Source organism: Protopterus annectens, chromosome 11.part0 (genome assembly GCF_019279795.1).
Source record: "Protopterus annectens isolate FY-2018-M chromosome 11.part0, PAN1.0, whole genome shotgun sequence".
In the NCBI taxonomy this organism is placed as follows: Eukaryota; Metazoa; Chordata; order Ceratodontiformes; family Protopteridae; genus Protopterus; species Protopterus annectens.
The window spans coordinates 1097433729-1097459369 of NC_056745.1; the positions used below are offsets into that span (position 1 = coordinate 1097433729).

At 43.8% G+C, this 25641-nt stretch overlaps 1 protein-coding gene across 1 annotated transcript in view; it reads right to left on the reverse strand.

Moving 5' to 3' along the window:
- METTL25 (methyltransferase like 25) overlaps nt 1-25641 on the reverse strand; it is a 1435064-nt gene that overhangs the window by 1111657 nt on the left and 297766 nt on the right. The window lies entirely within an intron of this gene.

Consider the following 25641-nt stretch of genomic DNA (forward strand, 5'->3'; position numbering starts at 1 on the left):
AGAACCTTGAGTAGATACCGGATCCTATTTGGTCTGCTGGGACTGGCTGGATGGCTCTTTTTGCTAGCAGTTTTGAAATCTCTGGTACTGCTAGTTCCCTTAGACCGGGTGGAACGTCTGGAAGGGTTCCCTTTTGCTGAATTGGGGTTTGAATAAAGGGAATTTTGTAACCCTCGGATATGATCGACTGTACCCATTTGTCTTGAGAAAGGGAACGCCAAGCTTTTGGGTACAGTGCTAATCTTCCCCCGACTGCCTCCGAAGGTGGACAATCGGGCAACATCTCAGGGATGCTGGAAGGGTTTGTCAGAGAGAGGCTCCACCCTGATTCTGCGGACCCCTCTGCCTCTAGGGCGTCTGTTGTTGTTACCCCTCTGCCTCTGGGGTAAACTGACCTCGTCGTCAGGCGTGACTCCTTGAGATTTGGAACCACATTTTCCCTCCCTTCTGACCTTTTGGGTAAGGTCTTGAAGGGGTGGAGAAACGGACTCCTATGGCAGAAAGAGTCTTGCCATCTTGTTCGCATCTAGTCAAGGTGTCTTTCACTTGAGGTCCGAACAAAGTCGAGTCATCAAAGGGAGAGTTTGTGAAGGACGCCTTGAAGGGATCTGCAAAAATACAAAGCCGCATCCAGGATTGACGCCTCAAAGCCACTCCTGTGCCTCCATTGGCTGCATATGAAATGAGCCGCATGGAGGAGTTAACAATGGAGTTTATGATTCCTAGCTGTGAGTTAATTTTATCCTGGGACCCAGCAGCTGACGGATCCTGTAAAACTTCTCCCAACTCTTTAAGAACATCTCTTTGAAGGCGGGTGAAGTAACACAAGTAGTTCAGCGATCGCATGGCAAAGGTCGCTGAAGAAAAAATCTGCTTGCCGTACCTATCCATAGTCCTAGAATCCTTGTTAGGAGGATGGACAGGTAGTTCCTTCTTGGTGGCTGCAGCCACCACCATGGCATCAATCGGGACACCTTTGGTCAAAAATTGCCTATCAGGTGGGGCCGTAATGAATTTAGAAGGCCTCCGAGGAATAGGTTCCACCGAATCCGGGGCCATCCACGCCTTCCGAGCCACCACGTCCATAAGAGGGTCGAAAGGTGGAGACACCCAGGAGGTGGAGGGTCGAGACCCGAACGCCTCCAGGTATACTGACTCATCCTCGGAAGGATTAAGGGAAGGCCAGTTCCCCCTCTGCTTAAGGAGTTCAAGGATGTCTGAGAAAGAGACATCCTCAGAGGGGGACCTTGGGGATCCCTCCGACTCATCCAAGTCAGTATCGGAAGTAGTAGACTCGGGGGAGCCTAGATGTTTCCTCTTACATGTCCTCTTATGCGGAGGTTCACCTGACGGGTCAGGAGAAGCCTCGGAAGAGGAAGATATTATCAATGGGGAAACCTGAGGCGTTTGATCTCTGGGTCCAGGAGCAAGAGAGTGGGAAGAGATGTCAGCAGGCACTGTAATGGGAGGAGCTGATGGAACTGACCGTTGACTACGCCCAGGGGCTAGTACACTCCTCATAACCTTGAAGGCTCCCCCGTCAGAGAGGCCAGAAGGCTCCCGCTCTGAAGAGATAGGAACTCCAGGCCGCACCGACAGGGACGGCTCCAAGGCCGATGTCGGGGCTGAGCTCACCAGCGCTGAAGCTCCGAGAGGGAGAACGGGGTCTGACAAGGGTCCGATGCCACTCGCCCCCTCGGAGCCGACGAGAGAGACCAGACGCCCGGATCCCTCCAATGAAGGCCTCAAGAAGGAAATCGGAGCAGAGGACGACAGAGCCGAAAGGGGGGGTGGTATCGGCTCCGAAGTCACAACAGTCACGGCTCCGAGGAGCTCCGGCCCCGATCTCTGTAAGACAGTCGAAGGAGGAGTGTTAGGTGGATGTGTGATAGCTACCGTCTGTTGAGACAGGCTATGGAGCATTTGGGCCAATGCCGGAGACTTTAATAGTCTACTCACCACTCTCTCAAGGTCGTGATCGGACAGCCTGTACGACCGAGAAGAATGGCTCCAATGGCTCTGCTCCGAGAGCAGGGGTGATCTCGGAGCCGAACGTATCGACTCCAACGAAGGGGATTGTGATCTCTTTTTTGAGATAGGTGGAGCCGAAGGAGCCGAGGATACGTTGGCTCCAGCTGGAGCCAACACTGAGTGCCCAGATTTAGCAGCATCGGCACCGGATGGAGCCGATACTGTAACTTCTAATACAGAAGGATCGGCTCCAGCCGGAGCCGATCTCGACACTGAAGGAGAACCAGTAGCCGATGGCTTAGGACTTAAAGCCGAAGGCTTAACTGGTTTCGAGGGCTTCCCCGGAGCCGACTTAGTCGGGGAGCTCTCAGGCTTTAATAAGCCCCTCAATATTAATTTATTTCTGCGCTCCTGCCAGACTCTTGGGCTGAAGGCATGACAGATAGCACAAGAGTCCTGCAGATGCAGAGGTCCCAGGCAGAAAACACAAGAAGTGTGACTGTCTGTCAGAGACATCTTCTGACAGCACGAGTCACACTTCTTGAAGCCTGAGACTTTTGTGTCCTTCGACATAGCTGTGTCGAGGAAACAATAAGTAACAAAAAGAAACACAGACACACACACAATAAACACCCAATCCAATAATAAAAAATTTTAACAGGGATAGAAACACACTCAAACACCACACAGAATCCCTGACAGAAAAAATTAGGAAAGGGGGAGGCTTAAGGCCTAACTTAGGGGAAGGGATAAATAACCAGAAAAATAGGGAACACCAACGGGAATAGGGTTAAATTAATCGTTAAAAGTTCACACAACAACAAAGGTGACTAAAACTAAAGGGATGAGACTAAAAGTCTGAATTTGAAGAAACTTACCTGGAGCTGGTAAAAAGCACCTCAAGTTTAAAGCGGCAAACGAGATCTGGGTAGTCTTCGCCTTGCATCATGGGATATAGGGTTGCCTCGAGCTGGTAAAATTAGCTCTCGAGCTTTAGTAAATGGCCGAGTCGGAGCCGGGGATTGGCTCCGAACCCATCCAGCAAGAATGAAGGCGAGATTGACAACTTAACATCAGGATACAAGAATTATTTAGATATGCAAATCTTATTTACAACAGTTAAGTTCTTTCATCAGTAAGCCATATTGAGTGGCATACAGGTTGACAAAGGGAAAGACTGTTAGTATAGGAAAGTAGGTTAAGTAGGGTTCACTGAACAAAGGCTTCTTCCAGATGTAACGTCTCAGGTCCTATTCAGCACTGTGGGGTGCCATTTTAATGGTTTAACAGCTCGTTTACATTTCCCTTACTTTTTTTAAAATAAGTCAGCTGGTTAACCTTTTGCTGTCCCAGTGTCCTCTATTAAAACATATACATTTAATTCAGCTACATTTATACATGTACATTTCTTTTCATTCCAGCAGGGTGTACTGTTGATGCATTTTACCACAAGCAAACCTCACAAATACATTTTCAGCACAAGCATCTGTACAAATTAGTTTGATATACAAATGACATATAACTTACAAAATTCCAGCAAGCTGTGCTGGCACAAGTCATACATCCACTGCCCTACTTCTCCCTGGCATGGCTAGCAGTACCTCCTATTGTCACACCTCTCCCCCCATTGAAGACTTGAGCTACTTTTTCAAGTGACCCATGAGAAACGTGGCTTGAGAGAAATAAGCCTATCTGGGAATATGTTGCCTCATTTCCTGTCTTGAGAGCCCATCTGCATTGGCATTGCTGACCCCACAACAGTGTTGCATTGTCACATCATATGCCTGTAATCCTAAGCTCAACCTTAATAACTTTGTATTTTGCTAGCTGGCTATCTGTAGCCATGTTAAGGGATTGTGGTCTGTAACTACAGTGAATTTCCTTCCATACAGATAAGGCTGAAGTTTCTGCAGTGCCCATACTATGGCTAGACATTCCTTTTCTACAGCTGTATAACAGTCCTCCCCGGGTTGGAGTCTATGGCTGAGATATACCACTGGGTGCTCTTCTCCTTCTGAGGAAATCTGGCTAAGTACAGCCCCCTCCCCATGGCTTGAAGAATCCACCTGCACAACAAATTCATTTCTGTAATATGGACTGGCTAACATAGGGTTCCTCCCAAAGTTCCTTTAAGCTTCTGGAATGCCTGCTCATATGCTGGGGTCCACACTACCTTATCTGGCCTGTTTCTTCTTGTCGGGTCTGTGAGGAGAGCAGCTACTGTGCTATAAGTGGGACTTTCTATAGTACCCCGCTGTCCCCAAGAATGCCCTCACTTGGTTTTAGTAACAGGGCAGGCCAACCCTGAATGGCTTCCACTTTGGTAGGTTCTAACCTGATCTTACCACTCCCCCTCTATGTTCCAGGTAGCAGAAATCTGCCATATCCACCTGACACTTACTGGGCTTAATGGTCAACCCTGCCTTTTGCCGTCTGCCCAGCATCTCCCTGACATGCTGAAGGTGCTCCTGACAGAAATGGCTGCAGATGGCAATATCATTCAGACAAGCAAGGACATAATCTCCTGCTCCTGCTTGGATACAATCTACCAGCCTCTAGAAAGTTGCTGGGGCATTTTTCATCCCCAAAATCATCTTTGTGAACTCATACAAGCCGGAAGGAGTCACAAAGGCTGACCTCTCCCTAGCATTGGGAATCAAGGGCACCTGCCAGTAGCTCTTGGTCAGATACTTAGCCCCATCCAGCTTCTCTAAGGCTTCATCGCTCCTAGGCATGGGGTAAGCATCTGACTGTGTGTGACTATTTAATCTTCTGCAGTCGACACAGAACCTGGTGCTGCCATCCTTCTTTGGTACCAGCACCACTGGGGAGGCCCAGGGACTGCTGGACTCCTGGACTACTCCCATTTCAAATATCTCCTATATCTCCTCCCTCAGAGTCTGTCTGACTCACTCAGGCATCCTGTAATAGGTCTTTGGGGTCCTGTATCCACATGGTGGTGCACCCTAGTTTCCGAGTGAACATGTCCCCCAAACTCCTGTAACACTGCTCGGATTTCTCAAACTTGGGTAGGAGATAGCTGCTGGGACATTGCGACCCCGCCCACTGAGGTGTCAGTCAGAGCCTCACTGAGGAGATCAGTTATCAGGTCCTCCTCAGACTTCTTGCCATCCACTGCAAATAGAGGAGATTAGTCATCAGGTCCTCTTCAGACTCTTCCTGCCATCCACTACAAATACTCAGCACAAGGGCCTCCCTCTCATGGTAAGGCTTCATCATGTTACCATCGTACAGTCTGTGCCCCTGCCTCCTGCCCAGCAGTTCTACCATGTAGTTAACATCACTGACCTTCCTTACCACTTTGAAGGGTCCCTCTCAAGCTGCCTGCAGCTTACTGTGTCTGACAGGAATGAGCACCATCACATGTTGTCCCACAGCATGCTCTCTGGCTCGAGCATTCCTGCCATACCAAACCTTTCTCTGCTGTTGGACTTTTGCTAGGTTCTTCTGGAATACACCCATGAGTTGCCTAAGTCTTGTCCTGAGGTTTAGGACATATGCCACAACAGACTCCTTGCAGGATTCACACTCACCCTCCAACTCATCACAAATCAAATCTAGAGGTCTCCTCACCCTATGCCCATACAGCAACTCAAAGGGTGAAAAACCTATGGATTCTTGATTCTCTGTAAGCAAACAACAGATGGGGCAAATATGTGTCCCGCTCTCTCTTAAACTGGTCTGCAAATGCCAGTAGCATGGTCTTTAGGGTAGAGTTTAACCTCTCCACAAGACCATAAGTCTGGGGATGGTAGGGGGTAGTCTTTAGATGTTTCATCCCACATCGCTCCCACAGACAAGCCAGCAGGTCTGACATGAAATTGCCAACTCTGTCAGTCAGTATTCCTTTTGGGACAGCTATCCTGCTGAAAATCTCTAGCAAAGCATTTTCCAGCATAATCTACTACCACTAGGATATACTTCTTCCCTGTGGAACATGGGGTACTCACAGGCCCCACAATATCCATAGCTACCCGCTGAAATGGCTCCTCAATCACAGGCAAAAGCATCAAAGGAGCACTGACCTTGTCTCCTGCCTTGCCTACTTTTTTGGCACTGTTCACAGGTTCTGCTGTATCCAGTTACATCCCTGACAACCCAGCCCAACAAAAGTTCTGCATAATACTTCTCTTGGTACGCTTTATGCCCTTATTTATTTATGTATTTATTTATTGATTGATTGATTGTCATTTGTTAACCAGGTTGGTCCAACTGAGCCAAAGGCCCATTTTCTGTGGAGAACCAAGGAGAAAAGTTTCAAATACAATTACAGTCATTCAAAACAGAACTTACATAACAAATACGTATATAACAAGAAAATTATACATCAGAATGAAAGTCAACTAAATTAACAGTTTTGTACATGTTTCTATGTCTGTATAGATAGCAACAGTTATATAATTTGGATACAAAAATATTTATAAGTACCAAATGTTGGTATGTTGTAATAGTATCACTAGGGAGAGGAGAAAGAAAAGAGGAAGAAAAAAAATAATGAGAGTAAGAAAATAGATTTAAGAAGGAAATAAGAATCAGGTTGGAGCTTGACAAGGACAGGACCAGGTCTTTTGAAGGTAGTGTTTGACTTCAAGTTTGAATTGGGACTTATGGGGGATACTTCTTACATTAAGAGGAAGGGAGTGAGCTACCAAGTATTTATATAGTGACTTGCCAATATTTTTTAACGGTTTGTAGATTTACAGAAGATTTTTGTCAGATGTACGAAGATGATGACAGGGGTTGTACTGTGATATAATATTAGAGATTGAGGGGCAGGAAGTGGGGTTATAAGGAATTGAGTGTGCTATATGCAGTTGTGGAAGGAAAGGTTGTTTACAGAATTCAGGTCATTGCAATAACTTAAGGGCAAGGCAGTGGTGGGATTTATAGGGGAGATTGGAGGCAAATTTAGCTATTGTATTGTAGGTTTGCTCTAATTTGGAAAGAAGGGATGACTGAAGGTTAGTAAGGACTGGGGCTGCATAAAGTAGACAGGGTAAGAGAAGAGACATGGCTAGGAAGGGTTTGGTGGAGGGAGAAAGAAATTTATGATTATGGTACAGGAGGCCAAGTTTTTTGTGTTTTTTTAATGCATTGATTGATGTGCATGTTGAATTTTAATTTGTTGTTGATGGTGACACCAAGTAATTTAGTATAGGGTTCAGGTCTGATGATGGTACTGTTAAGGGAGGTGATGTAGAAAGAGGATTTATGTTGTGCTAGTGTTTTAGGAAGGAAAAGAAGAAGTAAATTTTTTTTAGGATTTAATATTAATTATTAGTGAGCCAGGTTTCTATGAAAGTGAAAGTGTCTTGGGTAAGAGAAAGGAGTTCTGGGATGCTGTGAGCAATTGTAATAAGGGTGGAGTCGACGGCACTGTGAAATATATGACAGGCTAGTAGCAGAGTGTAAGTTTTTAGTAAATATATTAAACAAGAGGGGACCCAAAATAGACCCTTGGGGAACACCAGTGTTGGCAGGCAGAAATGAGGAGACAGTTTGCCAGCATATAGATTGTTGTCTATTAGATTAGTAGCTAGAGAACCAGGCTAAAGAAGGGGTAGAAAGATAAAGGTCAGACAGTTTAGTTAAGAGTTTGGAGTGCGAGACAGTGTCAAAAGCCTTAGAGAGATCGAGGAATAAACAGGAAAGAAGTAGGTTGTTATCATGGGCTTCTGCTGCTGTTTGGGTGAATGTCAGTAGTGCAGTAGATGTGCTGTGGTGGAGTCTAAAGCCATGCTGGGTGTAAGCTAGGAGACTATTATCAAGTGTTTAAGTAGCTGAGAGTGAATGCATTTTTCTAGCATTTTGGAAAAGGGGGATAATATAGCAATGAGGCGATAATTCGAGGGGTCGGTGGAGTTACCTCCCTTGTGGAGCGGGATTGTGTACAAGGATTTCCATAGTTCGGGGACAAAAGCCTTGGTAATAGAATGATTAATAAGGATGGAGACTGGTTAGGCAACAGAATTGGCAGCAATTTTAAGGAAGTGGGGAGGTAAATTGTCAACAGCGGGAGAGCAGGGTTTGAGTTTATTCGGTTGGGATTTGATGAAGGCAGTGGGAACTGGCTATAAGGAGAAGGTATTGGAGGAAGAAGGACTGGGAGGTACAGGCAGAGAAGAGGCAGTGGAATTATGTGGAATTAGTCTTTGAACTGTTTCTATGAAGTGATTGTTTAATAGAGCAGCAGTCTCTGTGGCAGTATTGACAGGGAAGGGGTTGGGGGTAGAAGGGCTACCTGAGTAGAGGATTTTATTAACTGTAGACCAAAATTTCTTAAGGTTAGTATGTAGGCTACAATGGTTGGAAGCAAAGAATCATTTTTTGTCTTTTATGACTAGTTTTTTATACATGTTTCTAAGTTTTTTGTAATGTTGGAGTAGGGGAGAAGTTTTATTTTTGACCCAAGTTTTCCAGGCAGCATCCCTCTAATGTATGACACAGCATATTTCCTGCAAAAGGGATATCATGGGGTATGGCTAGAAGTGCCAGATGATAGGCTCTGGGCACTACCAACTGCTGTATTACCTCACCTTCTAGCCCTACCTCAGGGGTCCAATCACTATACAATAACCCTTTGTTCCAGTATAGACTCCCCTTTTCCTTGAGAATTATGCATATCCCTAGCTACCTCCCTCAAGCCCTGTAATGTAGGGTCTGAGAGTTGAGCCTGTCTCAGATCTATCTTTGTGACTTTTCCCAGCTCCCCTTCGACAGGAAATCTGGTATCTTCTGGCAGTGGTGCTTCACTGTCAGCCTGGGTATTACCACTCACCTCTGCCCTTGCAATCACCCTGTCCAAGGGAACATCAGTACGCACCAGCAGCCATGGCTCATCTTCAGGATCACTGCTACAGGGTAGCTCCCTCCCTGAATTAGCCACATCATCAGTCCTTGCTTCAGGGATGTGGTCTGTCTGGGTCTCACCCAGGCTACCAGACCAACATGCCTGTCTCCAAGCCTGACTGCATGCCACTGCATGCACAAAAGGTACTGCATTATCAGAATCATTCCCTATCAAGTCATCTGCAGGGATATCCTCAAACACACCTACTTGCTTGCGCCCTTTTCCACCCTCCCAGTCAAGGTGAACTCTGGCCAAAGGTATATGGAATGGGATCCCTCCTAAAGCTCTGACTGGAGTGGACTGCCCAAGCAAGTATTGTTCCTCTTTAACCACTGCAGGCTTCACAATGGTCATATCAAAGGCTGTGTCCTTCTTGGCAGTGCCCTGTTTTCTATCCACCAAGATAGGATACAAATTCTGGTGATAGTTTGGTACCACTGTTGTCTCCAGTCAATTTGCCACTGGCATTCTGTTACCACCACTTGCTGGCTCCCCTACCTTTCATTTCCCACCTTGCCTCCATGGACATCTATATGCTACATGGCCCCACTGCTTACATTTAAAACATTTAACCCTTCATCCTGGCCATGTACCTGAACTAGTGGCTTCCCTTCTTACTGGCAGACTCTGTTGGGGCAGTTTAGGCTGCCCACCATGGGTTCCCTTATATCCATGTGCAGCACTGGGTATCCCTTTCCTGTGCAGTGATACCCTGCTTACTAAGTAGAGATCGACTTTTCCCCAATTCATCTGCAGAGTTGTATTCCTTGTTTGCCAACCAGATTCACATGTCCTCAGGCAAAGTATTAAGGGCTTGTCCCCTCACTAAAAGGTCTGCCAGCCCTTGAAAAGTGGTGACCTGACACCCATTCACCCACCTATGAAAATAAGTGCTTAACTCAACAATATAATCATACACACTTTCATCTGCCTTGTGTCTATGCTTATGATAGTTTCTTCTGTAAGCTTCAGGTGCTAACTTAAAAGATTGTAATAAACAGTGCTTAATTTTATCATAATCTAAACAATCAGTATGAGACAATTTGGAAACAGCAGTTACAGCCTTACCATGGAGTAAGGGGGTCAGGAACCGTACCCAAAGCCCTTAGTCAACATTATATTGTTTACATACCATTTCAAATATAAAACTATCAAAATTATCACCCTCTTGATACTGAGGAAGAAGTTTGATGACCTTTATTGCTTCTGGGGTATAAGTGTTCCTTTTTCCAATATCTCTATGACCCTGGTAAAGTCAGCATTTCTTTTTCATGTTGCCCCTGCCTCTCATTTTCTTCGGCTTCCAAATGCAGCAGTCTCTCTGCTCATTCTACTTCGACCTCCAAATGCCACAGTCTCTCTGCTGATTCTAATTCCAAACGTTTGGACTCCAGTTCAGGTCACTTTAACTCCAGTTGGATTTTTAAGTCCTCTGAGGAAAAGCTGAACTGTCCTATTTCTGAGAGCTCTACATTCCCAATGCCAGACTGGTTGTCTTCCTGGTTGCTGGTCTGTGATGCAGCTGTGATTAAGGCTGCAATCATTTCATCTTTAGTCAGTTTGGCATGCACCAGTCCTTTGGCTTGGCACATCTCAGCCAACTGGTTCCTTGTCAGCTTGTCAAACATCTGGAACCAAAACGTATGTTTTTGGCTACAAGCTTTGCTTGTGCTAGCAGTGTTCTACAATAAACGTTCCTGGACTGTTTTCCTGGTGGCGAAGGGTCTTATTTCGTGACTGCTTTACGTTTTGGTTCCAGTTTGTTTGCAGATCCTGTTTTTAGTGTTGTCATAAACATCTGCTGACATCCTTGCCTGGTCTCCCTAACTAAGCTACCAAAAAGCAGATAAATAAAACTATTGTGATATGGAACTCTGAATGTATACTATGTGGCTGCCTGAGAGTACACTTTTTTAATGACAATTGCTTAAAGGCTACAGAAGTTCAATTAATAGCCACACCACTGCTCAAACATATGTGATGTGGTATGATACCACCACTGCCAACCAATAAGTGATGTTCCCGCGCTTGGCCAGTAATCAAGGAGCCTCAATCAACACCACTGACACTGGAGAGGGATGTGCACTGTGGAATACAAATGGATACACTCAGTATTCCCAGAAGTAGACTTCTCTGCATCAAGCACAACTTCCCTTAAGAGCACACAGGGGAACACACTCAGCCCAGGGTCTGGATTTCTCTATATCTGTCTCTCTCCAGGGCCCCAATAAGACTCCCCACTGGTACAGCTGTAGGGTTAGGTCCTCAGCTGGGTATCCAAGCCAAATCCTCCAGCATCCTCTCTGCAAACCCAGTGCTTCATGTCCCTGTGCCAAGTTTCTGACACACACGGATACACACACAGGCACACAGGCACACACACACACACACACACACACACACACACACACACACACACACACACACAGGAAAAGATGGCACAGATTTACCAGCTGTGTCCCCTTCTGTCCAAAGTACAAGGGGGCTATCACTACCACCTGACACTCCACAATCCGCTACTCTAAGACCCTTAACAAAGGGTGTCAAATTATACTGTGTAATATCAATACTAATACAAATTGTAGTAGTTGACCAAGATGGCTAAGCCTTCTGGAGTGGCCCACACAATGGCATCAAATAAATATAAGCACACTCAAAGGACCAGCCACAATAAAGTTTTAAATATTTTTAATAATAAATAATAAAAGAGCATGAAAATACTGAACATATATTCACAGTAAACCACAGAGTTCAGCTCACAGGAAATACTGAAAAGAACACTGACGGACAGATTCAGACAAATAAAGAAAACAATCTCTAAACTAAGCTTCACTATATTCCTGACTGATCTAAAGAAGTTACTGTTCCCTAATAACTTACTTGGGCAAGGCAAAATGAAATACGTGAGCAGTCTTTCTAGTCAGGCCCCCCAAACAGAATACTCCTTACTGAGAGATTAATCCCTGAAAATATAAGATGGCTTGCACAATGACCTCATCTGGTCACCTCACTCTAGGTTCTCACACTATTCCCCTTTGAAGGTGAGACAGGAATTTACCATAGACGGCTACAATACACACCTAAATGTTCATGACAGTGCCCTGGAGCTTCTCCTTTTTCTGAGCTAATGAACAAAGGCTTCTTCCAGACGTAATGTCTCCAGTCCTATTCAGCACTGTGGGGTATCATTTTAATGGTTTAACAGCTCATTTACATTTCCCTTATTTTTCTTAAAATAAGGCAGGTGGTTAACCTTTTGCTTTCCCAGTTTCCTCTATTAAAACATATACAGTTAATTCAGTTATAATTATACATCTACATTTCTTTTCATTCTAACAGGGTGCACTATTGATACATTTTACCACAAGCAACCCTCACAAATACATTTTCAGCACAAGCATCAGTACAAATCAGTTTGCTATACAAATGACATAGAATTATTTGCAAATTTATTTTTTATAGGTTCATAGGTTCATACTAGGCTGTCTGCCCTAGGGCATTTATAAGCCTAGCCAGAATGTGTTTGGCTTTCGCCACCCATTTTAAATTTATTCTGCTATGCCCTTTTTCGAGGTTAGTATACTGTGCCTCTGTCTAACAGTGACAAAGAAGTGATACCCGGGGTAAACCTACGATCTCCCATCCACTCATCAAGATTCCTCTTGAAGAGAGTCAATGAGGGACTCTGCCTAACCTGGACTGGGATTTTATTCCAGAGTGAAGGGAGCCTCTGGGTTATGAATCTGTCCCTCCAGCATGTCCTATTTATTTCAGTGCTGAGGTTCAAGTCTCTTGAGCGCGTAGCTCGATGGGATTTGGATTTTCTGAGGTGCAGCATGTCCATTAATTCCTTTGGCTTTATAGGTCAGGCACAGATCGCCTCTGAACAGGCGGTATGCCACTGAGTAGAGCTGGAGTTTCTTTAACCAGGCAGCATATGGCATCTGTTTGAGCCCTTTGATCCTCTTGGTGAGGTACTTTTGGGGTCTTTCCAGTTGCTGCAGGTGTCTGGTAAGGTACATCCCAAAAGGGGCATTGTACTCAATTATGGGCCTGATGAGGGATGAGTAAAGAGGCACGATGACCTCCCCTGATCTAGATGTGAATCCGTTCATGATTAGGTGGGCTATATAAAATATTTTTCTAACCACTTTGGCCACGTGGTTGTCAAATAAGAGATTGCTATCAACTTGGGTCCCCAGGTCCCTAATTACTTCTTCTGTACTTAATGGATTACCACCTATGTGGTAATTTGTGGGCACTTTGTTTTTGCCAAAGGGGATGACTATACACTTTCTGGCATTTAGCATGAGGCCATGGCTCTGGCACCAGTTGTCTGTTTCTATGAGGCCCTTTTGGAGGATGCTTGTGTCGGCTGGAGAGTCTATTATGGCGCCCAGTTTGCAGTCATCTGCGAACTTGGTCAGCTACAGTCCTTCCATGTTGGCTTGTACCTCCAAGAAATATATACCGAACAAGAGAGGTCCCAGGACTGAGCCTTGTGGGACACCACTTGTAACTGGTTTGGAGTCTGACATGGCTCCAGCAATTCTAACCATGTGGGTTCTGTCCTTGAGCCAGTTTACAATCCATCTATGACATAGGGGTTTATATTTAAGCTGGTGAGCTTATCTATAATGCCCGGGTGGGGTATTGTATCGAAGGCTTTTGCGAGGTCCAGGTAGGCTGTGTGGACTACCTTCCACTCGTCAATGGCCTTGGTGACTGTTTCAAAGAAATCAACCAGGTTTAAGAGGCAGGATCTGCCCTTAACAAAGCCGAACTGGGTAGGATCCAGTGACTGTAGGTCCCCAATATCTTTATTTATGAGGTCCATGATGATCCTTTCCATAGCTTTGCAGACCAAGCTAGTCAGGCTTATGGGACGATAGTTTCCAGGATCCGTTGAGGCACCACCTTTATGGAGAGGGACCACAGTTGCTGTATGCCACTCTTTGGGCACATATCCTGTAGTAAGGCTGAGACTGAACAGTAGTTTTATGTTTGGGTTTAGCTCTTCTTGGAGTTCATGTAGGACGCAGCCCAGGACACCGTCTGGTCCCATTGATGCTGTGTTTTTTGCTTTGGAGAGGGCGGCTCTTACCTGAGCATCTGAGATGTCAGGGGGCAGCACTCTGCTGGGATAGATATTTGCCCTTTGGTGGGAGGGAGGGAGTTTGCGCTGAACCTGTCAGCTAGGATGTTGGCAATGTCTGTGGGTTCAGTGTATTTTTTGTCATTTTGGACTAATTCTGAGCATATCTGGGAATTACCAGCCAGGTTCCTAACATAACTTAAGAAAGCCTTGTGATTATCCTTAGTGTCCTGTGCAATTTTTCTCTCGAAGCTGGCCTTAGACAATTTTATGAGTGCCCGTACTTTTTTGCTAATACTGATCAGTGATGCCTTCCCTTTTTGGGATTTTGCTCTATCATTTAGTAGCTTCCTCCTTCTATTGTATAGTTTGTTTATGGCTGGGGTCCACCAGACAGGATGTCTGCCTTTGGAGGATTGGGTCTTGGTTTTATTTGGGATCGCATGATCCATGCATTACTGAAGGTGTTCATAGAATGCGTTTATAAAGGATTCTGCGGTCTGGGCCGTATTTTCCACAGGCCTGGGGGCTTTGAAGGATTCAACCTCGGTTTTGAGGAGTGTGAAATTTGCTTTAGAGAAGTTTTTCACTGGGGTTTTCTGGGCAGGGGGTGGGGTCGGGATGTGAATATCCAGTGAGATTAGTTTATGGTCTGATCTTACCAGTGAGGGATGCACTTCTGGTCTGGAGCATAGAGTCCCCATGTTGGTGATGATCAGGTCCAGTATGTTTTCCCCTCTTGTGGGAGTGGTAACAAGTTGTTCTATAGCATTTGAGTTTATAAATTCTAGGAACCTTTGGGCTAGGGTGTTGGAGCTAGAGTAATGCTCCCAGTCTATGTTTGGGTAGTTGAAGTCGCCCAATATAATGGTGTTTGGAGAGACCTTCATATTTTCCAGTGTTCTCAGGAAGGCCGAGTGGGGTTCCTGGGTTTGGGAGGGTGGTCTGTAGCAGGCTATAAACTGGAAGGCAGTTTTACCCACTGTTAGTTGCACATGGATAGTCTCTGATGCTTCGTGCTTTGCCACCAACCTGGAGGTGTGGGTATCTTTGATGAATATCGATACTCGCCCCTCCTTTTGTGGTTCAGTCCAAGTTTTGGGGCCAAAAAGCATGGCATGAGGTATAACCTGGTAGTGCTGGGGTGCTCTCGGGAGCCCTGAACCAGGTTTCTGTTACTGCACAAATATCGATGTTCTCCATGCTAAGGAGAGTTTTGAGTGCGTGCATCTTGAGGTTTAGACTTCTGGCGTTGAGTAGCATTACTCTTAGTTTCTTATCCTTTGTGATACCTATGGAGGTGGGTTTGTCTTTTGAGCCTTGCCTAAAAAAGGCACTATGGGGGTAGCAAGAGCCTTTGCCAATATCCGAAAGCCCAGGGTGACAGGTGCAAGCCGTCCCTAGCGAAGCATCGTGGCTTGTCGAGCATATCATCCCAAGCTGACAGGCACTGGATCCCCTTTGAATGACACCAGTAATTAAGCCAATTGTTGAAATTGATCATCTTGTCTTCATATTGTGGCATCATTCTTGGTGAGGGTAAGATGCTACTCAAGGTCAGGGTCATACCGGCCTGGGCTACATGCTCAGAGAGCTCCTTTATGTCTCTTTTCATGTAGTCCAGGGAGGTACGTCTCAGGTCATTCACACGAGCATGGACAATGACTGAATCATATTTGCACTTGCCTTGGAGTGACCTGAGTGCTTGTGTTATGTGGCGGATCCTAGCGCCCGACAGGCTGCTCACCATGACCCTCTCCTTGTTCAGCCTGGTGAGCGGGACGTCCGTGTGCCTGACAATAGAGTCACCTATTACAAGTGTATCAGGTGTGTTGTTTAGTCTTAAGGGCTGTGACTGTTTGGCACACTGGCTTTGTGAGATATGTGTTGCACGTGTTTTGTTTTGGGGTAGCGGTTGCTTGGGTGTCTGCTTTGGAGGTCTCTGCTGCTTAGGTAGATCTTTATTTAGAGCCTCCGAGTATGTTTTTGTGTGATTATGTGTTTGGTTTGCTGTCGTGGTAGGTCTATGTGAGACTGGAATTGTAGTGAGTGTGGTTTCCTTGTCCTCCTGACTGGTTATGCCAGTACTGAGTTGAGAGAGCTTAGCCTCCAGTTTGGCTATATGGTTGCATCTCTCACATGTGTTGGAATTTGTTGGGAGGAGGAGAAGGTTGTCTGTGTACATGAGGCAGTTGTAACATTGCCTCAAGATTCCCAGATTCACCAGCTGGACCGGTGAGGAGATTGACAACTGACCTTTGGACATGATAGAATAATATTGGGAATTCCTTAATAATTGAAAACAAGGGCCAGTGGGGAGTGAGGGTGTAGTGCTTTTAATTTTTAGTGCTGACTTATATAATTGCTTTAGTGAGCAAGTGACAGGTAACTTAAGTGCAATGTGTTACAGGTAACTTAAATGCAAAAATGACAAACAGTAACTTTCTTTACAGTGAAACAAGGAAATAAGTACAGTAAGCAATGCAGATATCACTAGTGATCCACAGAAGTTATTTATTTATTTAATTTATTTATTTATTTATTTTACATTTGTTGACCGGGCTAGTCTAACTGGATATATGTCCATTTTCAGTAGAGGCCCGAAGAGAAAAGCTCTGAGAAAAAAATGTATTATACATAGAGTCTACAGAAAATAGTGGCAAAAACACAATACAATTACATAAGTATGAAAGTGATTAGTAATATGTTTTAGCAACAATTTTTAAAGTTAGAAATAGTAAAAAACATATTGGTTTTATCAAGATGTATAAATAAAAAAATAAACAAAAAACATTTAATGTACATGAGTTTATGCAGCACAGTAAAAAGGGAAAAAGAAAAATTTTAACTGAATCAAAAGAAAAAAAAATGTAGAGGATAGAGAAGCACTGGAAAAATGTTTTTAGTGGATACATATTTAGAGAAAGGGAGAAATAGTATCAGTCAGGTTTGGTGCAGGGGCAGGTCCATTTGTTTTTAATGAAGATTTTTAATTGTTTCTTGAAAAGTTTAGTGGAAGTAAGGGATGTAATTTCTCTTGGAAGTTTGTTCCAAGTATTTCCAACAGCACTGGAGAAAAGGCAGTCCCCAGATTTGTTGTTGGATTTTATGGTAGCTACTTGTAGTTTTTTAGCAGATCTTAAGGTTGGAAGATTTTTATAGGCGTTAAAAAGGTTACAGAGTATGGGAGTATTTGTAGGATGATGTAAAACCTTGTGGATAAAAATAAGTTGCTGGAAGAGAAGTTGATTTTGTACTTCTAGCCATCCTAGAAGTTTAAGATTATGGCAATGGTGGGTACGGAAAGGGGCACTGATGGCAAATTTGGCTATGTTGTTGTAGGAGGTTGCTAGTTTATTCAAATTGCTTTTGGATAGGCTAGTATAGAGAGGGGAGGCATAGAGAAGGGTGGAAATAAGGTGGGTTTGGGCAATAGAAATGTTAGCTGAGGGTGTGAAAAAGGGTTTGATTCTATAGAGGAATCCAAGTTTTCTGTTAACTGATTTAATAGTTGAGTTAATGTGTGTGTCAAAGTTGAGATTGTTATCTATTGTTACACCCAGGAGTTTAGTGGTGGTGTCAGGAGCAATTTCTGTGCCATTATTTCATATAAGTACAACATTTATGGGGGGGGGGGTTGTGTGTGGGTGTAAACAGTAACAATTTAGTTTTATTTAGGTTAAGGAGGAGACATCATTGATAGAACCAGTTTTCCACTAAGGTAAAGGTTGTTTGTGTACTGGTTTGTAGTTGAGCTGGGGAGGATGCTGTACATATCAAGGTCGAATCATCAGCATATTGAATGCATGTAGTTTGGGGAATGGAGGTTTTCAGATCGTTAATGAAAATAGTGAAAAGGAGTGGTCCAAGAATTGATCCTTGTGGGACACCAAGGGTAATTGGAAGCTGAGAGGATACGTTACTGTCCCACAGGACTGCTTGTTTTCTGTTATCTAGGTAGGACTGGAACCATTGTACTAATTGAGAATCAAGAGAAAGTGATTCAAGTAGACCTATCAATAGCTGGTGGTTAACCATATCAAAGGCCTTTGAGAGGTCCATGAAAAGTGCAGAAGATAGCAGGTTAGAATTCCTATTTTTATTAATGCAGTCTGTAAAGGATAGAAGAGCAGTTGTGGTACTATGGTGTGGTCTGAACCATGTTGGCAGTCCACTAATCATTTATTTTGGAGGAGATAATGCAGTAGTTGACGGTGGATACATTTCTCCATAATTTTTGCTAGGGGAGAGAGAAGGGCTATAGGGCGGAAGTTTGCTAATTAATATGAGGTACCTCCCTTATGCAAAGGGATGATATGAGAGACTTTCCAGATGGATGGGACATGAGATTCAGAAATGGTTCTATTTATTAAGATAGAAATAGGGTAGGCAAGTACATCTGCTGCAATTTGCAGGTATTTGGCTGGGAGGAGATCAGCTGATGGTGTACATGGTTTAATTTTTAGAAGCAAGGAGTGTACGAGAGATGTTGGAACAGGCTGGAGTTTGAATGTTTGGGGCAAGGTGGTTGGTGAGGGTAATTTGGTGGTGATCGCAGGTGGGAAGGTATTTGCTAGTGATTGAACTGTTTCAGAGAAAAATATATTAAAGGTGTCAGCAATTTGGTTGGGAGAAGTTTGAGTTAAGTTAGAGGGGGTATGTGTTTTGGACTGTCCTGGGTGCAGTAGTTTATTGATTCCTGACCAAAACTTTTGTGGGTTTTGCTGTTGGGTTTGTTGGAGTTTTAGGTAGCAGTTCTTTTTGTCTAGGTATACAGATGTTTTTGTGGTATTACAAAGTTCTTTAAATTTTAGGTGGTCAGCTGGGTTTTTAGTTTTTCTCCATTTGGACCAGAGTTTATTTCTTACCCGGATGTTTAGCCTGGTATCCTTAGAGAGCTGGTTTGTTTTTGATTCTAACAGTGCACGTGGGAGCATGGTGATCTAGGATTTGCAAAAATGTTTTGTTAAAGAATGATACAGCTTCATCAAGAGGTAGGTATTTTAGGGGAAACCAATTACAAGCTTTGAGCTCAGCTTGGAAGTTAGCTGGGTTGAGATTTTTCTTGTTTCTGGTAGTTCTAAAAGCTATTTGATTGTGAATATGGGTATTTTGCCTAGAAATGAAAGTAAGAGAATGGTCGCTTATATCGTCTGGGAGTATACCTGTTTTATAGGCAAGGGGGTTGTTATTTACTAGTATCCAATCTAAGGTGGTTTGTTTCTTGCTAGGTTATCCTACAGACTGCTGAGAGGGAATCTTTTCCTGGCTTACAAGGCTTCCTCAGACCCAGCCTTGATGGATCTATTGCACATGTGCAAAACAAACAGCACCAGAAACACTAGATGCAGGAATCTGAACTTCGCTTGTGACTCAAAGAGACCGTGCTGGGGAGACAAATATGTTTCTCAAAGGATCCCTGTATTATGGAATAGGCTTCCATTCATATAAAACAGAGTTCTTCTCTGACTCTACTCAATGAAACCTTGACAAATGGATGGGAAATCGTAAATTTACCCTGGTCTAGACCACATGTCCCTCAAGGACAGAAGTAGTCAATAATAAAAGTATTATCCTAACACCCCCTCCCCCACAAATCCTTATTTACCTCACTACTGACATACCCCTCCCCATATAGACAACCATGATACTCAGGACCCAAATGGTTTGGGGTGTATGGCTAGGCTTGCAAGGGACCTAGTGGTCGTTAACCTAGTAACAACCTATGAAAACCCTTTCCCTAACAGTACCACTATACAAGACAAAAGGACACATAACACACAACACGCACAACAATAAATATATCCCTTTATCTAGCCTTCACTGTAACGATAACCTGAGAACACGTGCATATTCACATCTAGTGCTATATAACATGGTCTTGCACATCTTCAAAACCACCGCTTTTTCATTCAAACATTAATTTTCCTGCACACTTCTGCTTACCTACACTATACAACATTAAATTTAACCATGATTCACACTAATGAGCACCCTTTCACTTTTACATCATAAAATCTTTTCTAGCAAATGCTTACTTTACTTTTGAGTTACAACCACACACACACACACAAACATACATGTGTGTATGTGTGTGTGTGTGTATATATATATATATATATATATATATATATATAGTTAAAAAAAAAATATATATATATATATATATATATATATATATTTTGATATGCGTGTGTAGGTTCATAGGTATATACTAGGCTAATGACTACCATGGCCTTTATAAGCCTAACCATGCAAACCAACCCCCATTGTTTCCCTCTGTCATTTATTAGGAAGGGATATGTCAGTTATGAAGTTTCTAGAGGCTATATGGGGGGATATGTTAGTTTGGGCATTACAATCTGCCTCTGTCTATAAGAGACATGGGACCAGTCCCCAGGGTGAAGTTCTGATTTCCCATTCATTGGTCAAGGTTATGCTTAATTAGGGTTAGGAATAGACTGTTTCACATAAATGGGGAGCCTGTTCCAGAGCATGAGGATCCTCTGACTCGCATATCTGTCTCAGCAATGTGTCTTATTTATGTCACAAGCAAAATTTAAATTCTTGAATCTAGTGGTCCTGATGATGTTCATTTTGCAGATGTGCAAAAAGACCATCAGGGTTGGGTCCAAGGATGCCTTGTGTGCTAGGCACAGATCACCTCTCAGTAACCTGTAGGAGATGTAGCCAAGTGGTTAGAGTCATGGCCTTATGTGCAGTAGGTGCAGGGTTTGAATACAGAGAAGGGAAATGAAGCAATCATATACAATGCCCCCTTTGTATGTACCTAACCAGGCATACCCAACAACTGGAATGTCCACAGAGGGCGTAAGTAATATGTCCTATGCAGACCGCCTTAAGGCCCTATCCCTGTATTCCATCTCCTACAGGCTTTTGAGGGGAGATCTATGCCTGGCATACAGGGCATTGTCAGACCCCACTCTGATGGGCCTCCTGCATACCCACAAAGCAAACAGTACCAGAATTACCTATTCTAAAGACTTAAACCTTGCATGTGATATAAAAAGAACCTGCTGGAGAGATAAGTATGTACCCCAGAGACTATTCGTCTATTGAACAGGCTCCCCATCCATGTGAAGCAGAGTACCTGACCTAATCCCATTCAAGTGCAACGTGGACAACTGGATGGGAAACTGGAAATTCATTCCTGGTTTGGCATCTATGTCTCTAATGGAAACCGGTAACCTGTAAATGATTCATCTCACAGGCCCATGCTTACACTTATCAAGGGTATTAGAACTTGTCAGAGATTTGGGATGCATGGCTAGGCTTAAAAAGCCCCTTGTGGTCATTAGCCTAGTAAACACCTATGAATCTATGAGAGAGAGTACAGTGATAGGGCTTTAAGGTGATTCATATAGGACAATGTGTTTATACCATGGACTCTCCTGGTAAAGAACCTTTGTGGGTGTTCCAGCTGTTGCACATGTCTGGTCAAGCACATACCAAAGTGGGCATTATACTCAATGAAAGGTCTGATAAGGGCCAGATAAAGTAGCACTAGGACTTCCTTGAACCTGGATGCCATATCCTTACCTGTAAGTTGAGTGACATAGAATGTTATTCTTACTACCTTGGCCACAAGTGGGTCAAAGGCCAGATTGCTATCTAGATATGTTCCCAGATCCCTGACTACCATTTATTTCTCTGGGGTTCATAGGTAGGTACTAGGCTATTTGCTCGAGGGCATTTATAAGCCTAGTCAGAGCCAATGAAGTGATCCCAGGGGTGTATTTTCTTTTACCCATCTAATCGGCAAGGTTTCTCTTGAAGAGTGTTAATGAGGGGTTCTGCCTAACGTAGTTAGGAATTTTGTTCCAAAGCATGGGGAGTCTCTGACAGGAATCTATCCCTCCAGCATGTTCTATTTATTGTTGTGGCAAGGTTTAGCTCACTAGAGCACGTGGCTCGCAGTGACTTGGATTTCTTTAGGTGGAGCATGTCCATCAATTCTGAGTTGGACATGGCTTTGTAAAGTGAGGCAGAGATCACCTCTGAGTAAGTGATATGCCACAGAGTACAGCTGGAGTTTTTTCAGTCAGGCTGCATAGGACATATGTTTGAGGCCACTAATCCTCTTGGTGAGGTACTTTTGTGGTCTTTCCAGCTGTTGGAAGTGCCTTGTGAGGTACATCCCAAATGGGGCATTGTACTCTATGATGGGTCTGATGAGTGACGAGTAGAGGGGTACTATAACCTCTTTATTTCTAGATGCAAACCTTTAGTAATTAGATGAGCCACATAGAAGGATTTCCTAACTACTTTGGCAATATGATTGTCAAAGGAGAGATTACTATCTACCTGGGTCTCCAGATCTCTTACCTCTTCTGTATTAAGGGGGCTGCCACCTATGTGGTAATACGTGGGTGTTTTGTTTTTCCCAAATGGGATGACTATGCACTTTTTGGTATTTAGCTTGAGGCCATGACTTTGACACCAGGTGTCCGTCTCAGTAAGGCCCTTTTGAATGATGTCCGTGTCAGTCGGAGAGTCAATTATGGCTCCCAGTTTGCAGTCATCAGTGAACTTGGTTAGCCATAGTCCTCCTGTGTTTGCCTGTAATTCTGAGAAGTATATGCCGAACAGTAGGGGGTCTCAGGACCGAGCCTTGTGGGACACCACTTGTGACTGGTTTAGAGTCGGACCTGGAGCCCGCTATTCCTACCGTGCGAGTTCTGTCTGTAAGCCAGTTGGCAACCCATCTCGTAACATAGGGGTTTATGTTCAGTCTTAGGCATATCTTATCGCTGAAGTAATTAGCCTGGGTGGCAGTTTTCGCAAAAGGCAGTTTAATGCATTTCTTGGCATTGAGTTTTAGTCCGTGAATTTGGCACCAGTTATTTGTCTATATTAGACCCTCTTGTAAGCCATTTGTGTCATGAGGGGTACCTATGATAGCTCCCAATTTGCATTCATCTGAGAACCTAGTCAGCCAAACATTCTTGACATTATCCCTTACCTCCAAGAAGTAGATGCCAAATAGGAGCAGTCCCAGCACAGAGCCCTGAGATACACCGCTAGTGCTGGTCTCTTAGTGGAGGTGATAGCAACAGTCCTGACTTCCTGGGTCATGCTTAGAGCCAGCTGGCAATCCAGTGAGTTACATAGGGAATTATGTCCATTTCAGTGAGTTTGTCAACTATACCTGAGTGGGCACTGTATTGAATGCATTAGCCAGGTCCAGGTAGGTGGTATGCACCTTTTTCCCCTCATCCATTGCCTTGGTGACCTTCCCAAATAAGTCCACCAGGTTTAGTAGATTTTCCTTTTGGTAACCAGTTGAAATGTTGGGACCTGTTAAAGCGAGTCCTGAAATACGGTGACTGAATGGCTGAAAGAATTGATTTACCTATATCAAATCCAAGTGCCATGTCTTAGAATATTCCCTTTTCTCCATGGTATAATGATCTTGGAGTTAGTACATATAAGTTCAAGGGGTGTGGGAGGCTTGCCCTCCACATGAGAGAGAGCAGGGGGTTTTGCCCATCCCACAAAAAGAAGTTTAAAGGAGACAAGTGACTTTCAAGATTCACTTTTCTCTTTGTGTTTTCAGTTTTTTTTTTCAGCTTGTTGGCACTCTGCATTTCAACTGCTGACATTTCAATAGGCAACCATGACCTTCCCTTGACAAAGCCAAACCTGGGTTGAGTCCAGTGTCTGAAGGTTGCCTATGTCTTTGTTGCTCATTTCCATGATAATTTGTTCCATGGTTTTGCATATTAGACTAGTCAGACTAACAGGTCTGTAATTTCTGGAGTCGGTTGATGGTCCACTCATGTGTGTGGGATAAACAATGCAATCCTCCATTCTTGTGGTACAAAGCCTGTGTTGAGGCTACAGTTGAAAAGTGGCTCAAGTAGTCTTGACAGGTCATGATTCAAGCTATTTAGCAGGCATCCAAGGGTACAGCCACGGCCCATTTAGACTTCATTTTTGGCCTTTGTGAGCACAGCCAGGACCTGGTCCTTGTTTATAGTTAGGGGGGGTTATTTCATGGGGGGGGATGCGGGTGGGGTGAAGCCTGAGATCAATACGTCATCCAGCAACTTTGTCATGTCGCTCTACTCAATGCTCATATATACATTACACACATACACAGTGTCTATTTGTGTGGATATACATATATAAACACACACACTAATACACATGCACAAGCACACGTGTGTGTGTGTGTGTGTGTGTGTGTGTGTGTGTGTGTGTTACAGAGAGGTGGGCAAGAAGATATAGATACATATATATGTAGATATATAAAAACATATACATATGTATTCATACATACACGCGCGTACACACACACACACACACACACACACACACACACACACACACACACACACACACACACACAGTTATCTTGTACGTGATCTCTTTACATCTGCTTGGTTATTATTTTCCTGTACCTATGTCCTTGATTTTACTTTTCTACAACAGTTTTTCCCATTTACAATAGTACAACAACATAATCACAGTTTGTGTAGCTACTATATTCAGCCTATTGGGGTGTTTCTCCTTTACCAATGATTGTAATAGCCATGGAGACAGTATATTTAAGTAATGGGGAAGTGGAGAACAGAAGACCCTCACGCACACACATTGAGGATGTGGGGGTGGGGGGGGGGTTGCACCCATGTAAAGCACTGCTTTTTCTGAAATGTAGTTTACAGGTAGCTGTCTTTTTTGATCTTCTTTGACTGAAAATTTACTTCCATTTGGGGGGTGGGGAGTTGATATAGCTGAAGACGCACACAGCTGTATGTCATATATGAGCTGAAATCGTACAGCCTTCCAACTTCAGTTTTGTCTGCCAGTATCATTCCTTTAAGTGGGATTCCTCCTAACTGTTAGACGTGTTCTACACAGAATGCAGTACTGCCTAGGGTAACTAGCCAGCATCTTCCAAATTGCATGAACATATCTAGTCATCTTGAGAACAGTGACAGAAGCTTCTGAGACAGGGTAGGTAGGAAGGCAGCATGGGAAAGGGTCTTTAGCCATGCCCTAATGTGATTGTGCTTCAGATTCCTTCTAGCTGAGAACTAAATAGCATGTTAACAAGTACACTGCTTGTCATACTACATGATCTACCATAAACGCACATGCCAGAGTTATCTGTAAGATTTCACGAGTTGTACTCAGTTACTCTCAAGTATAAGTAATGTAAAAGCTACCACCATAATCCTTCTGGAGAAGTAATTTAACCACAGACCTTTCTGTCACTTTCTCTGCCATTCCTAGCTGTCTGTATATTGGCTTCTTGAGTTCACTCTTGAACCATTATCACAAGGCTTCCAGAAAATGAACTGGCTGCCTGGCCTCTGAATGAAAGGATGGCTACCTTTTTGCAGACTGAGTTACTGCAACAGAAAGAAAACTTTACTAGGAAGTAAGGGGACTACCTACATAGTACAAAACTGATAAATGAAAGTAGAAACTGTGGGCCTCTGTTTAGTGCTCCAGCGATAAACTATGCTATGGTGTGTGTAATTCAGGATGTGAAACTTGGTAACCTAGATGGAAAATGCCCGAGTTGTTAGCTTACAATACCTCCAACATAGTGTGTCTAATATACAAGTGACAGCAGATTTTCTTCTGAACTGGAAACAACTTTTTACCCAACTATCTCTTTGTCTCAGTATGCCCTAACTGATAATCATGTGGTGACTTCATCCATTTATATGTT